We start from the raw sequence: 16,405 nt of genomic DNA, 5'->3' as shown, positions 1-16,405 counted from the left end.
ACGAACAATGCCCAATGCTGCTCTTCTTCATTGGAGCTCATCTATGTCAAGGTTCTTCCCAGCAAGCCACACTTTTTGACTAAATGGACAAAAGTGAATAACAGTAAGAAAATGATTGTGTTTATCTATAATGCAAAACGCAATTGCTCCCTTTTGTGCTGAAGTCCAAAGAATCTGCAGAGATGGCTTCATCACAAAAGTCAAGTCGATCCCTTATTGCCAAATGGCATAGCCCACTTCTGAGTTAATGATGCATTTTGGTTTTTAATACTCTCGCGACTGAAAGAACTGTAATGAATCTCCCTGACTTGAATTTCAGGGCATGGACCTGCTAATCAATGGCTTGGAAAAGTCACCTTCAGGGTTGTCAAAGTGCTACATTATGCTTTATTTCTCCTGGTGTAGAAAACCGTCCTCTTTTCTTGCTCAAGATTATACTGCTTGCCTACTCGGGACTTTGTCAAAAGCTAAATAACATACCAGCATCATTTTCACGGAGATTATTAGCCAAATCCTATCAAAGTCCAGTTCAAAATACCCAAATTTGAAAATGCACATACAGAGAAAGGGTGGACTGTAAACACTGCAGGGTATTCTTTCTCAATTGCATTCTTTTTCTGGTCTGGTTGCCATCGTGGTTTGGCTTGAAAATTTCAAATATAATAGAAAGCATTTGAGTCCAGAGAAATGTCCAGCATGCCAATTACACAAATTTGCCCTTCTCATTTACATTCCTCGTGGGAGGAGTATGTGCTATGATATAGCAGCAATCCTTGATGTCTTTGGGAGCTCAGGGACTTCTTTTATCTCTTCTTCTTAATTTGCATTAGTATTTAAATTAGACAATGTGCTTTCTGTTTAAGCTGACATACAAGTGTTCCGTGAGTCTGCTTGAAGCCTAACATGCCAGGGTGTGATAGCAACCCAGAAGAGACATAAGAATCTGTTGTGTTCTGATCACCATTATTCTCCTACTTAAAATTCTCTGGTGTTTTCTTAAATACAGGGAAGTGCTTGTTTCTTTTCTCTCAGCTCTTCTTCTTTCTCTGCTCTGTGAACTTCTACTCCACTGAAACTCAGTTCAGGTATCAACTTCTGCTGAAGTCCTTTTAGCTCTTACAGCTCCCTGAACATGCCTGGAATGCGGCACTCATCACCTCATAATGCATTTATTTATATGTATTTTCATTTCACCGCAGCTGAAATCTTCAAGGACAAAAAGGGTCTTATTTGGTCCAGAAAGGTTGACTCCCTTTCTTAGTACAACACCTGGAACAGGACAGGCGCACAAATGTTCACTATAGAAGTGTGTTCTGGCAGGGCAAAGAGATCGGAGTCATAATGGACAGGCTCTGGCTATGTTTGAACCACTCTTGAATTATTTTTCTCTCCTCTACTAATAGAGAAGAATTATTTTTAGGATTTCTAACATGTCTTTAGAAAATCATAGGGAACTTCCAGTCTTAACTGATTTACTAGCCAAAGCAGATTGAACCTGTGCAGGTCACAGCTTCCGAGGGATTTTTTAATAGCTGGTTAAATGCAAAAGAAGCACACAGGCCCTAAGGCTCTTTGCAGGCAGATATATTTTTAGAAAAGCAATCCTCTTCTGAGGGGATGGCAAAGCTTAAATTATAAAACTCAGAGTATTTGTCTGTTTTTTAGTAGTGCTATTATAGCAGATGGACCTCAGGGGCATATGGATTTATTCTAAAGGTTAGCTTAGTTGCTGACCAAGATTTAACTGATTGCAAGTGCAGTACATTGTATTGTGACCACAGTCTAATAGTGAGGTCTCTGCAGCCCAGCAGCAGGGCCTCCACACCACTTTACCTCTCTGCACACCCACTCAGCCAGGCTGAACAGGGACTTGCGGGAGTCTGATGAAAAAGTAATGGGATGGCCCGTAGGCACAAGATATAAACAAGCAATTCAGAGAAAAAAACTGGACCAAATAGGACCAACAAGACCAAGGAGAAATACGCACCCTTATAAATATTCAGAACTTAAAACAAGAACAATGACAATATACCATTTTCCCCATCAAAAACGTAACTATTTAAAGAATATAGGCTGTAAACGGAGCCCTACCATACAGCACACACAGAAGAATAAATTTGAAGGAGACGACAAGAGACTTAGATATTCATGTAACCTTTGGTTCCACAGGTCAGCTTCCCATCATCTAGCCTAAGGAAATAACCAAAGATGAGCTCCCGGGCCTACGCACAGGGTGTTTAATGTTATTGTAATAATAAAAATTACAAATATACTACATGCTCACCACAAAGAATTTCCCTAAATAAATGGACAGCTTACAGAAACAGTTTTATAAAAATAAGCCTAAGAAACTGTAAAAAGAAAAACCAAAACCAAATCGATTTGTGAGCAATATATGTAATAGGTTTTCATATGTATACATTCTGCGCATGTGTTTTGGTCAAAAGACCTTAGAATAGGACTTTGCATTTCTCTGCATTGCCAAAAAGAAATTTTAATTCATCAGGAATTTACTGAAACATGAATATTTTACTAAAAATTCATTAAAATGGGGGCACCTGGGTGGCTCAGTGGGTTAAAGCCTCTGCCTTCGGCTCAGGTCATGATCTCGGGTCCTGGGATTGAGCCCCGCATCGGGCTCTCTGCTCAGTGGGGAGCCTGCCTCCTCCCCTCTCTCTGCCTGTCTCTCTGCCTACTTGTGATCTCTGTCTGTCAAATAAAAAAAAGAAAAAAAAATTCATTAAAATGTGTGTTTGAGGAGCAGGTGTACAGTCACCCAGAAAACATGATTTTCCTCTGAAGTTCTCCATTACTCATGGTAAAATCTACCTTTTGCTTATGAACCTCCATCTCTACTTTCTTCGCCCCATTTAAGGAACTGAATCTGCTCTGGCTCTTTTCCTAAGATCTGTGCAACATGGTAACTCCCAGCCACCAATGGCTCTTATGCATTTGATATCAAGCTAGGAGCATAAAACACACACCACAATTTAAAAATTTAGTATAAATAAAATAGCATAAATGTCTTATTATTTTTTCTGGAAATCATATTTTTGATATATTGTTTTAAATAAAATACATTAAAATTAATTTCATTTGTTTCTTCTCCCTTGTAACACAGCTATTAGAAAATTTTAAATTTCATATGTGGCTTGTATTATACAGATGAAAAGGCAAAAATGGAATTTAGATTTTCAGACTCAATTACTGTTAATCCTCAGGATTACTCTAAACCACTACTACCACTACCAACAACAAAACTTCATTTCTCTTCTTATGCTCAAGATGCTTTCATCTTTTCCTGAAAAGTTCTTAAGACTTTACAGGTTTACACAAACATATATGTAACAATTATGAAATACCAAAATTATAAAGTATCCTTGTATCAGTCACTAAAGAACTCATCTTCTGTTACCAATAATTTAGAGCACCATGAATCATGATCTATTTAGAAAGAAATGCGTGTGGAATCCAGAGCGATGTGATATGTATAATACACAAATGGGTGGCCACATTAGCAACTCTCAAACCTCTGAAATCTCCCTGTGGCTGAGAATTGTGCAGTATAGGAAAAAAAGGAATGTCAGGGTTAGTGGGCATTTTACAATCCTGGGAATCAAGCTTATTTGGAAAGAAAAGCAGAAGATAAGAGTAGACGCTGAGTTTCACTCTGAATAGGACAATTAGCAATTTTTAAAATGTAGATTATACTACCTGGTGAAGGGGCTCTGGAAAGGAGAACACACTGCCAAGTCTTTTACTGCCCTGAAGGCACAAATTTGCAGGGACATGATAGTGCAGAGCCACTCAAACTGGTCTGCGGAGCAGTGGCAGTGTAGGAACTCTTCGTTAGTGGTCTGCAATAGGTCACATGCAGAATCTGACAGTAAACATTTAGAAACTTTTATAGCAATTTGTTATTGTCTATTGAATGTAATAATTTTTTTAAAAAGTAGGTTTATAGTTTTAGGACTTCATTATTTTCTCTATTTAGAAAATCACTTTTATTATTTTATATAAGCTTCAGATTGCAAAAATGATATCAAAAGGAAAGAATGGAAGGAAGGAAGGAAGGAAGGAAGGAAGAAAAAGACAGAAAAAGAAATCAGGAAACTAGTTCTGTACCACAGACAGCTAGAGAAAACAGTGCTTTAGCAGACATGTGTCACCATTTTCCTTGGGCAAAATGAAGCCAGTTCACTCTCCAGTCCCAATCTATTTATTTTTTCTATTCTAAACTCACTAAAAACCATGAAACATAAAACAAAACTTAAGTCCCCTAGTGCCCCTTTGGCTAGTTCAACTGAATGAATGGAAGACAAATGGTAGGAGCCACTTTAAAGAGGAAGGATGACTATAAGGGAAAGCAAGCCAAAAGACAAAATAGTAATGACTCAATGAAAAAAAAAAAAAAACTGAGGAAAACAAAACAAAAAAACCCCAACTATGTCTTATTCATATGTGTAATGCCAGCAGTTAGCCCAGTGTCCAGTACATAGTTGGCACACAGTAATGGTTGAGTTCTAGAAGTGCTAAGTGTCATTACTGTTGTTTTACTCTCTGCAAGTTTCTCTCCCTTTCCCTTGTCCAACCATTTCCCTCTATCACAATTCAGAACAAAAGAGGAGAAGCATAATAATTTTCATATATTTCATTAATTAGGCTAGTAGATAAATTTAGGAGTTATGTGAAAGATACTACTTCTTTGCGAGGAGAGCCATCTATGAACTATATATCATGGCTCCTATCATTTCTGGATTCTTTCCTTCCCACTTCATCATACATTAGATACCCTACATTATGATCTTCTTGATCCCCCCCCACCCCAACCCCGGGACCCCTGACACTAGCTGTTGTGTGAGGCAGTTTTTTTATTTTTATTGAAGTTTAGACTAAGGCTGAAGAATTTTGTAGTTACATGATGCAGAAAACCACCTACATTAAACATCATGACCTATAGTATCACCAGTCATTCCTCCCAAAGGGAATGCTCATGCTTTTTCCTCTACTAGGATTCCATCTTACCAGCACTCTCTAAGGACTTTTTATTCCCTGAAGGTCATTTTCCTCAACATTCCTGATGCTATTCAAACCCCCAAATTCCTATTTTATGGAATAAGAAAGTTCTTTCTCAACCGTCCAGTCATGCCCAGAAGGCCCCGCATTTCCCAAACGAAAGCATCTATTACAGGTCATCATGACTTACCATGAGTCTAACTACCTTACTCCTTAGGATGGGAATAACACCAGCCATTCTGTTTTCTCTATAGTTGTCTTTCTTTCACTGTTCAGTACTTAAACGTCAATGGAAAAGTATGTACTGGCAAGATATGCACTGTCTAGCACTATAGCAAGTGCTCTGAATTGTATAGCATAATATTTGGTCTTTGACATGAAGTAGAAAGGAAACCTAGATGAATTATCTCTGGCACATCATGAAGTTAAACTTTGTGGTACATTAGATTCAATACCACTCTGCATACGTTTTTTTTTGAAGACTTATTTATTTGAGAGAGAGTGCACACACACTTGCAAGTGGGGGGGAGGGGTAAAGGGAGAGAGGGCCAGAGAAGTGGACTCCCTAATAAGGACGGAGCCTGACTCAGAGCTGAAAACCCAGAACCCTGAGATCATGATCCGAGTCAAAACCAAGAGTCAAAAGCTTGACTGACTGAGCCACCCAGGCACCCCAAGTATATTTTAATTGAAACCATCCTATGTTCCAAGCAAGGACAATGAGTCATGGTGGTGGGAAGGGATGCGGGGAGGCATGGATTCACATTCAATTAAATCACAATGCAGCACAATACAGTAATGCAGGCATGCATAAGAAACCAAAATAATACAAAGAAGATAGGGATTAAATATGGAGAGCAGTGCAAAGTTTATAGAGAATATGATCCTATAGAGCTTTAAAAGTCGAATCTTTCTCTATGTAATTAGAAATGGGGAAAGGGTTGGCATTCCAAATAAAGTAAAGAGTGTGTGCTAAGGTACAGAGAAATAAAACAGCATATGATCAGAGAGCTATAGGAAATTGCCATGGCTGGAAGTTAAAAAAATCTAGAGAAATACACAGCTAGATGAGGATCAGAAGAGAAAAAATCATTAAGCTATGAGTGACAGTCACTGCTGGCTACATACCCAGCAGACATTTACCTCTGACAGATGCCCAATATGTCTAACAGAGGGAATAAGTACTGGTGGGACTAATCCAGTCTGGGAAATTCCATTCCTTGCTGCCAGATATTGATCTTTGGCTTTGCATATGACCCAATTTTAGCCAACAGTCATAAGAGAGAGTCGCTGGCATTTTATAACCCAGAGAAGGCCAAGAGAATGACAGAGATATTGACCCAGAGCCTTGATGGCATTGATCCTGTATGAATCTTGCTACTTCCATATTCTATTTAAATGATATGACTAAACACTGTATTGTTTAAGTCACTTTAAAAAAAAGTTATCTGGTATTTGCAGCCACAAGCATTTTCTCAGATGTATCCCATTAAGGTACTAATTATTTAGGAGGGACAAACTACAGAATACTAGAGAAAAGCCATTTGGAATTACCAAGAATGGCTTTACAAAGGTGGTGTTGCTTCAGCTAGGGTAATCATAACTAATGCCTCTGCAGTGCCTTACAGTTTACAAAGGAATAAAATATTACATTATCTAGAAGGCAAAATTAGCATATGTGGGGAAAGACAAGTCATTTCAAATAAATAAGTGAGCAGATTGGAGGATCGATGTAGACATATGTTGGGTTAGGGGAATGGAACAAGCAGAGGGATTTTTCATGATAGCTTAAAGAAATGAAACTTACAGGTGGAGGTGGCAGAGGCAGAAAATATGCTTTTTAGACTAGGCCATGCTGCCTCTCGAGGTGGAATAAAGGTAATTTAGAAAGATGTTAACACCCATCCGAAAGTCACAGTGATGATCCAGGATTGGTATTGATGACTTAATGCCTTTCCCTAATTAAAAAAAATAACCACTTTTCTCTTAAACACTCTTGGGAAGTGATACTCTTCCCAATGTTCTACACAGTGTAACCAAACACTTCTTGCTCATCTTCTCTCTTTTCTTAAAACTCTTCAAATTCTTTTCATTATTCTCAGCTTAAACACAAAACACCTTAAAACAGTCTTCAAGGCCCTATGGGTGTGGTCTTTTCCTCCAAGGATTCAATCACACTCCCTTTGACTTTGTTCTCTAGTCCCCCTGGGCCTCTTACAACTGTTGCTTATAGGCTTTAGCCCCTGTTTTATCTACTCTCTATGTTCTTTTCTCCTTTCTTTTGCATTGTTAATCTGTATTCCTTGTTTGTATGCTTTACAGAAGAATGAAGAATAATTTCCCTAGAAAAGGCTGGCCTGAACTCACCAAACACAGAGCCTCAATTACCTATTTGCATAGTAATGCTGCCTAACAAGAACCTTGAAACTACAGTGGCACACAAGCATGAACATTTATGTCTTTGTTCATGAGCCTTTGGGTGAGCAGATCAATTCTGCTGATCACAGAGAAGCTTGGCTAGGCACATTCATGTGTCTGTGGTCAGCTGTGAGTGAACTAGGCAGCTTTGCTGATCATCTCTGGGCTCTCTCATGTGTCCAGGGCCTTGGCTGGGACAACTGGGCTGACTCCACTTCATTCCATGTAGTTCATCCAGCAGACGAGGTCAAGCATGTTCTCGTGATGAAGGTAGAGAACAAGAAGGAAAATCTCACAAAGCCTCTTAAAACCTAGATGAGTAACTATCACAATGTCAAATCTGTCATTTTCTATTGGCCAGAGGAAGTCACAAGCCCAGCACAGGATCAAAGAGTAGGGAAACAGATTTCACCTCTTAATGGGAAGAACTTTCGAGACACATTGCAAAGTATATGGCTATAGCATAGAGTAGAGAATCAAGATCTTCCTTCAAATCAACCCTTCACAGCCTCAATAGCACCATCTTTCCTTCATAGCTCTTATAGAAATATTTACGTTTTTGCTTTGCTCTTTGGTTAATGTCTGTCTGTCTCCCCCACCCCACTAGATTGTAAATTCCAAGAAGGCAAATGCTTGGTACTTTCACAGAGAATTTATTCCATAATTATTTTTTTGGAATAAATGAGTACACAAATGAATGAATTTATCTGCTAGGGGAAAGAAAACATCCTAGCTCTGCCAAGCCTGAGACACAGCTGTCTCAAACTATCTTTGACAACCATTCAAAACAATAGCAGACCAAGGTAGGGTGAGCAATGGGTACCTCACAGAGTTTCCCCAACTCTGAGGAGGCTGGAGGTGATCTGGGCTTCTTTGGTAACTCTATCAAGAAGCAAAACACATACTTCTACTGAAAAACAAACAAATAAGAACAATAGCTTTTTCCGGACCTCTGTTCAGAAAATCATTAATGAATATACTGATTATATGCATTTTACTGATAAAATGATCAGTAAAATAATTTTTGCTCAGCCACAAGTAAGTAATTATTTGATTCATTGATAATTTCATTTTAGCCTCAAAGTAAATTTGAAAACTAGTAAAACTTCATTGCCAATTTGGTTCAATGAATAACAGAAAGAAGAAATAATTATAATAAAAAGAATGTCTTTGTTAAAAACTGAATTTTCCCTACATTCCTTTAAAACATTTGGCTTTGTGATTAATGGATAGGCTTTCTCTGTTTGAAGCTGTGGAATTATAGTAGTTTTCTCATAGAATATAAAGAACCAGGGTTGTTTTGTTTTTTGTTTTTTGCTTTTTTTTTTTAACAGCAATAGGTTTCAGCTATTTTTTAAAATATGGACTTTCTACCCTTGTAAGAACATTTTTTGATTTTTATTACTCATCAATTATAGGTTGTGCAAAATATGAAACATACTGCTGAACAACATTTATGACCTCTAGCTCTAGCCAAGCTTTCTTTGTCATTGTTTTTCATTTCCCAGAGCAGTCACATTTTTTAAGCTCAAAAATCGACTCAATGGAAATTGTTAAATAAAAATAATGTTGCGATTAAACTAGCTTTAAAAAGTTGAAAGCACCCTGAAAGATATGCAAAGTTCTTTTCAGTGCTGTGGTAGAAAGGTCTTTCTGATATGTATTTTTTATTTCCATTTATTTTTTTTTTTAAACTATGGCTTTTGTGGTTGAGGAATTTATATTCTGTTTTAAAGCTTATCTTTTCAGTGTTCAACTCTCTGTTGTGTTATATTACAATGTGCAATCATGTTGTAGATGGAAATGAAAGTCATTTTTAGAAAACACAGCCAATTTACCTGCCCTTCAGCTGCTTAATAACATTAGGCAGTCACTTGCTTTGCATCAAAGCCTTGTGAAAGTGATTGTGTTTAAAGCCCTTTGTGGAATCCAAAATGGAACGTCAATAGCCAAGAGAACAGCCTGTTCTTACATTTTAGGAAGTGGAATTCATTTGTAGGATGAGCTTCAAAACTGAATTAAAAAAAAAAAAAAGTCATCATTAACATAAGCATGAAATAAGTTCAAATCTCTAAAGTATTCTTAGGTTGAAATAAGTACTATTAGAGGAGTCTGTTACAACTTTTTTAAAAGTTAAACTATCCATGAGACATCAGAAAACAACAGTGGTATAAGTGTGAGAAGACTCTTCAGTTCTGTCACCGGACCTGCCACAAATTTTGTGGTAGGATATGGTTTGAGCATTGGGAGTTTGGAATCAAAGGATATCGGTTCAAATCCTAACTCTATTACTTCCAGTTGTACAACTTAAATTTAAGCAAATTACTTTACATCTAAAAATCTCATATTCCTCATATGCAATTTAGTGATAATTATAGATTTTACTTCGTAAGATTATTAAGACAATGAAGACGTCTGATGCCTGGCATATGAACTGGCACACAGGACTCAGTAAGTGTTAGTTGACTAATCAGTTGTGTAAACTTGGACAACACACTGGTGTCCTGTAAGTATCAATCACTATGCTAGGTACTCTACACAAAGTATCTCATCTTAGGTGTTCCTCAAGTCTATGAAGTAGATACTAAAAAGACACAGAAAACCATGGTTCAAACCCATAAATGCGCAATTCACAAATACATGCTTGTCTCATTTTACCTTGTTTCTCCCAAACCCATATAATAGTTTTTGTGTCTCAGGATTTATTTCAAAACTGAAGAATTCTGGTAAGATGGAATAAACACGCCAATCCAAAGCTAACTATTAAAAAAAAAAAGGTGGTCCAGTTTTGACTGAAATACCCTGTTACCTTTCTTTCATACTACACAGGTCAACTCTTCCTTTTTATAAATTTGATCAAAGTTAAAGCATTGATCTTACTACCTGTCATTTTTTTGCCTTAGAAATAATGTATATGGTAAGCAAACACAAGTCCCAATTTGTGATATCTCCTGTCAAAGTCTCAACAAGAACCCGACCATTCTTGCCAATGCCATAGTCATCAATGCTCTAGCCTGCAGCTTCTAGAAAACAGCCAAAAAATAAAACTTAGTAAGGTTCTTATCTTATCCACTGAATCCTTGCATAGAATTCATTGACTTGAAGGAAAAACAATTTTTACTAACTGTATTTGATATAGAGCATACCCTTTAATTATAATTATGTTGACAAAATAACATTAGTGTCAAGCAGCATCTGTGTCTTTATCATCAATTAAAGTCACAAATATTCCATATCACTTTACAATCATTGTAGATATCTCAAATTTTACATTTGACTATTTCAAATGTACATTACTTATTAGATCAACTACTAAATCTTATTACTTAATGTGCTAATAAAGAAGCATAAATATAAACTTTAAAATATTTCTACAATTATATTTGAATGATTGGTCTCTTTTATAACGTTATGCATTTTATCGTATGCAACAGAAAGTATTATTCTTAAAAAGATACTTCAGACTCCCGAAGACAATGATAGCACTGAAAAAAAACAACAACAACAAAAAAACAAAAACAAGAATCCCCTAATCAAAGGCCAGAGCACCAACCACTGTGAAGTAACAACAATCCTTACCACCAACACTAAACAATGAAATGTTAGTCTTTCAAAAAAGTCAGCATAAATTATTGGTGTATTCTACTGACTGACTGTATTCTACTGACTTGTTATTTACTTATTTACCAAGCACTCAGAATTATTCTCATAATTATTAACACTCATGAGGGGTTAAAGCTGCCAGCTATGGACTTGATTTGAGGCAGCAAATAAAATCTAGTATTCCCTTCAGCCATTAACACATTAAGGGCCATTTCATAATTTCAGAAACTAGAGGTGAGATTGTGTTGTGGAGGAAGAACTTCCTGTGCCTTTGAAGGTCTTTCTAAACTGGACTAAGTATTATATTGACATGAGATAAATTAATGGGAGAAAAACAAATAGCATACCCATGAGAAATCCAAAGAGACATGGAAATTCCAGAGAGAGTGAAGCAACAGGACACTTATATAGGCTAAGGAGAGGGACAGGCCTAAAGCTACATTGGGGAAAAGAGCCTTTAGCAGGAAGGTGAAAGGAGATGTTCTGAAAACAAAGGTTGCCCTATTAAGCACATAAGTTTCTTAGGTAAAGGGGAATCTCTGTTAAAAGCTCTCTTTCTGGTATAAGCAGGCAATTTGGGGGTGGTGGTATGAATTGGGAAACTTTTCCTGAATCTGCTAGGTTTTAATTGCTTCTACCTCAAAATAATGTTCCTGTCAAAGTGGCCCATCTTAGTGCGTCCTGCCCTTGGCCCCTACAATTGTCAAGAAGTTCTAGGAGATAAAGCAGTCATATCACTTATCTTTTGCTAAAGCCTATTAGGCATGACTCTCTGGCCTCAAAACAAAGACATTTACTTGGCAAAACGTTGAACTCTGAAGGATCTTGCTTCTTTCTCCTGTCTTGCCACTGCATAGAACTGGGTAAAAATTCACTGGTAGGATTTTTAAACATGGCAGGAAAATACACTTTAAATTGTGAATATTTACAACCCTTTCACTTTTCCATTTCCACAAAGAGAAAGGATCCTTTGTTTGGGGCACAAGATTTTTGTGCTACTCTTTGTAATTCTGAAAAATTGAAGAAATGTTTAGAGGGACCATGGAATTGGGGAGGAGGCAGTGGAGAGAGAGAAAAAAGAAAGATCCTGGAACTAGAAGAGTTGGCCTATGAAGGGCATTTTAAAAGAGAGAGAAAATAGACTGGAACTGCAGTTGGACTGTGTGCAACTTTGGGAAAAGATAGATGAAAAGAAGCTTCTGAGGAAGTTCTATTATCTGGAGACAAATGTAATTCTACTTGACCATCCCCTCCAAAAAACTTCAAATCGACATTGTTTTTCTTTTGAAGGTATGTATATAGGGTTGAGGTAGGCCTAAGGCAGGAACAAGAAGGTCTAGTTTTATTTGTTTGAGGGTTCTGTAAACCTTTTAGATGTGTGCATATGTATGCCTACCAAGCATTTGAAAACCACTAGCCTATATCCATCATCTTACCAAATGTCCTTCATATCTCAAGCCACAGATTTCTCTCCCAAGCTTCTCTTTTGAACTTTCAGCTATTTCCTTGATAGCTCTATCATGACATCTGATTGATACGTAAAATGCAACATGCTTAAAATTAAACTTTCCTTCCCTAAAAGCTAGTCTCTCAAAATTCCTGACTTTGCACAGATTATCATTTGTATGAGCATTTTCTGCATCTCTCAAGATAATATCCCAGGACCTCTTTTTGCTCACCTCATGAACTCATTTCTAGTTATTATTAAACACATAATCATTGAATATAGATGTGTTGGTATTGATCTAGACACAGGAGATACAGTGATGAAAAAGACACCTCCGTTAAAGTTGACCAAAAATATGGGATGATTTTCTTCTGGAATCTTTTCCAACCACCTCTGTCCATTGTTACTATCACAATTATAATTCCAACCATCATTTATTTAAGTGCGGGAAACTATTATTATCTACCATCTGGCCTCTCACTTACCTTCTAAACTTCCATAATCTCCACTAAATTTTTATTTTCTTATTCTTTGCTTGTGAGGAGAAGCAAAATAATGACCCTAAACATTCCACTTCTGCATGTGGATTACTTTGAGCTCAAGACAATCAAGATCCAGTAGACTCAAAAAAACCTTTACTTCTCTCTTAACCTACAAGAATTTAGACAGAGAGCCGGGCTGAAAAAGAGAAATATTACCTGAGATAACTCTTCATCTATAAGACCTATCTGTAGAGGGCAATCATTTAATTACCAGACATCTGCTCATCTTATTGTCCTGTGAATTGCCGTTCTCCCCCTTCAAGTCTCCAGGCCTCAATCCCATTCCTTAGCTCAAGATGGCATATAAGCTTCAATGGATCAACTTGTCCCTGTGTCTCATATTCTTACGGGGCTCGTGTATGTACATAATTAAATCTGTTTTCCTCTTGTTAGTCTATCTTATGTTAATTTGGTCATTAAAGCAGCTAAAGAATCAAAATCAAAAGAGAAAATTTTTTCCTCCCCAACACTTGAAAGTATCACATGATACCCATCATCTTCAGCACAGAACCCAGTCTCTTTAGCTAGCTTTATTACCTTATAGTCCAATCCTGACATTACTGGTTAACTTCATCATGTCCATGTGTACACTGATGCATACCCTTCTACTCACCCTACTTTGAATAAGCCTATGATATTGTTTTGGCTATACATTTGTTTCTCAGGCATGGGAATTTTTTTTTTTTTTTCTATTCTCCGCATTTATCTGAATGTAAAACTTACTTAAGAAAAGAACTGTGGCCCATATTGATGAATACCTTAAAATCCTTGGAATACAATCTAATTATCTCATTCATTACTATTTCTGATTCTCACAGAGTTATGGAAGGAAGGGCTGGTTTTAGTTTGGTCAATTTATAGATAAGGAAAGTGAGTCAAAATCAGGTTACGAATGACTGAGATGGTTGAGTAAAAAGGAACTTACCTAGAAATTCTGAGTCTTACTTTTTTCGAGCTTTTTCCACCATGCCATGTATTTAACCAACTGAAACTTGAGTTCAGAATTACACTTAGAAGGTTAGAATTCTGGCAATTTAACAAACAGCAAATGTATCCTCCTAATGGAAACTTGTCTCTCCCCCAAGGGTAAATAACTTGGTCAATTAAGATTCTATGTGACACAAATGCTCTGTTGTGGGGCTGAATGTATCTCCTTGAAAAGCGCACAGCCCTTCAGCTTTCATTCCATCTCCATCTCCCTGACTGGGTGAAAATTATTGTTGATTTAACATTCCCAGCCTCCTTTTAATTCTTGGATTGATCTGAATGATGTTAAACTGGACTTGTCAAACTCAGGTTATGTATTGGGATACAGAGGGAACCCCTGGGACTCCACAGAACAGTTGATGTCAACTGGAATATGATGAAATCCTGTAAAAGCTAAATGGGCTATAAAAACACTGCAGTGAGGCCACAGCAGCAGGACAAACTGGAAAAAGAATTTTAAAGGCAAAGGAGAAAAAGAAAAGAAATTGCTGTGGAGACACAACCAAAAATTGGTGTTTGCTTTATTCAACCCTCTAACTGAAAGATATCTCTGTATGGAGCAAAAAAAATTGCTCTCGCTTAGCTTTTTTAAGGTCAATTTTGCTATTCGTGTGCTAACATGTATATTTTTATATTTTGTGTATTTAATGTGAATGGTTACTTTTTGTCATAATTGCAGAGAATGAATAGTCACCAATTACATTTCCATAGAAAAACTCATTTGTTTTGAAAATGTATCATTCTTGTCTGACTGGAAAGAACCATGTACATTTGTAGAAAAGTCAGAAAAAGAAGTTTATCTCTTGAAATACACAGAAGTTATATTCCTTCTGCTTTGATTAGAACACATTTGGCAATGAAAAAAATATTAAGTTGATGAAACCTCAAAAACTACATGTTTATTTCCTCAACCAACCGAGACATAAAAGTTGGCTGTGAAAGGGAGCAGAATTGCCACCCCAAAATATGTATTTTGGCATTAAGATTATTTTAAACTAGCTATTTTAAGAAACAGCAAACATGGGGTGTCTGGGTGACTCAGTCTTTAAGTGCCTACCTTTGGCTCAGGTCAAGATCCCAGGGTGCTGGGATGAAGTCCCACACTGGGCTCCCTGCTCAGCGGGAAGCCTTTTTCTCCCTCTCCCACTCCCCCTGCTTGTGTTCCCTCTCTTGCTGTGTGTCTCTGTCAAATAAATAATTAAAATCTTAAAAAAGAAAAAGAAACAGCAAACATAGGAGAAGCTCTGTTAAAGGCTAGTAGAAGCTACTCTCTTACAAGAGTATTTACATTATAAATATAAGGCATTTACATACATAAAGGAAGTCTTGACTGTAAGGGTACCTTCTTCCTTTTTGTATCAGGAAGAGAAGCTTGACTCTAAGTCTCCAGAAACTGTTAATCAAGGAGAAAGCAATGACTTAAATCTGCATAACAATTACACCTTTGTTTACTGTGCCTTTCCTGGTAACCTGCTATAACTGTGTGTTCCCAACACATTCTTTTGTCTTTAGCTGGTGATGTTATTAAGGTGATGGTGTGGGCCATTTCGGAGAGTTACTCAGGTTTTTGGGGGTCTCTCCTATGTATACAGTAGGTATATATATATTATTAAACTTTTTTTTTTTCTTTTCCTGCTAACTTTTATTATGGGAGGTTTGCCTTAGCCAAGACTCTGAGAGGGTAGAAGGAAAATTATTTTTCTTCCCTTACAGAAGTATAAGACATGAAAGTGAATAGCACTTTCCATCATCTTTCAAAAGAGGTTGCCCTCCACTGATTGGAGAATGACAACATTAATAAAAAACCCAAGACATTCTCTCCTGTCTCTTTTAAATGCTAGTATCTTAGCAGTCAATCTTCATGCCAACAGAACTAGCACTATGGACAAATTGGCTTGTTCCTTTGAATGAAACCTGTGGCAGCTTAGCTAGTCGTAACTTTAGAGCTTGGGTTTCTTCCATTTATTTCTAACCCTAATGATGTTATTGAAAGACGTATTTCTTTGTTTCAGTCCTAAAACAGCCCCTGGTTATGTTATATTTCACCACTGAATGGCTTTTTTTTTTCCCCCTGAATGACATTTAATTTCCAGGGATAAAGGTCTACAACATTGTACATAGTCTAAATATTTTGCTGGAGCTGGGATTAGGCAAATTCCATCTGTTGCTGCTTTATATAATGATTAAAATGTCAGGCTTTGCAGTTACAACCCAGGAGAGTCAAATTCTAGTTCTCTAGCATATGAATTGTGAATTAGTGCAAATTACTTTAACTTTTTATGCCTCAGCTTCCTCATCCTTGAAATGGGACCAGGAATAATAGTATCAATACGATTTACATATGGTATTATTTAATCCTTATATACGAATTATAAAGCATTTAATTCAGGCT

This window comes from Martes martes (assembly GCF_963455335.1).
Source record: "Martes martes genome assembly, chromosome: 1".
Classification (NCBI taxonomy): Eukaryota; Metazoa; Chordata; class Mammalia; order Carnivora; family Mustelidae; genus Martes; species Martes martes.
The sequence above is the reverse complement of the archived record's forward strand: the minus strand, read 5'-3'. Positions refer to the sequence as shown.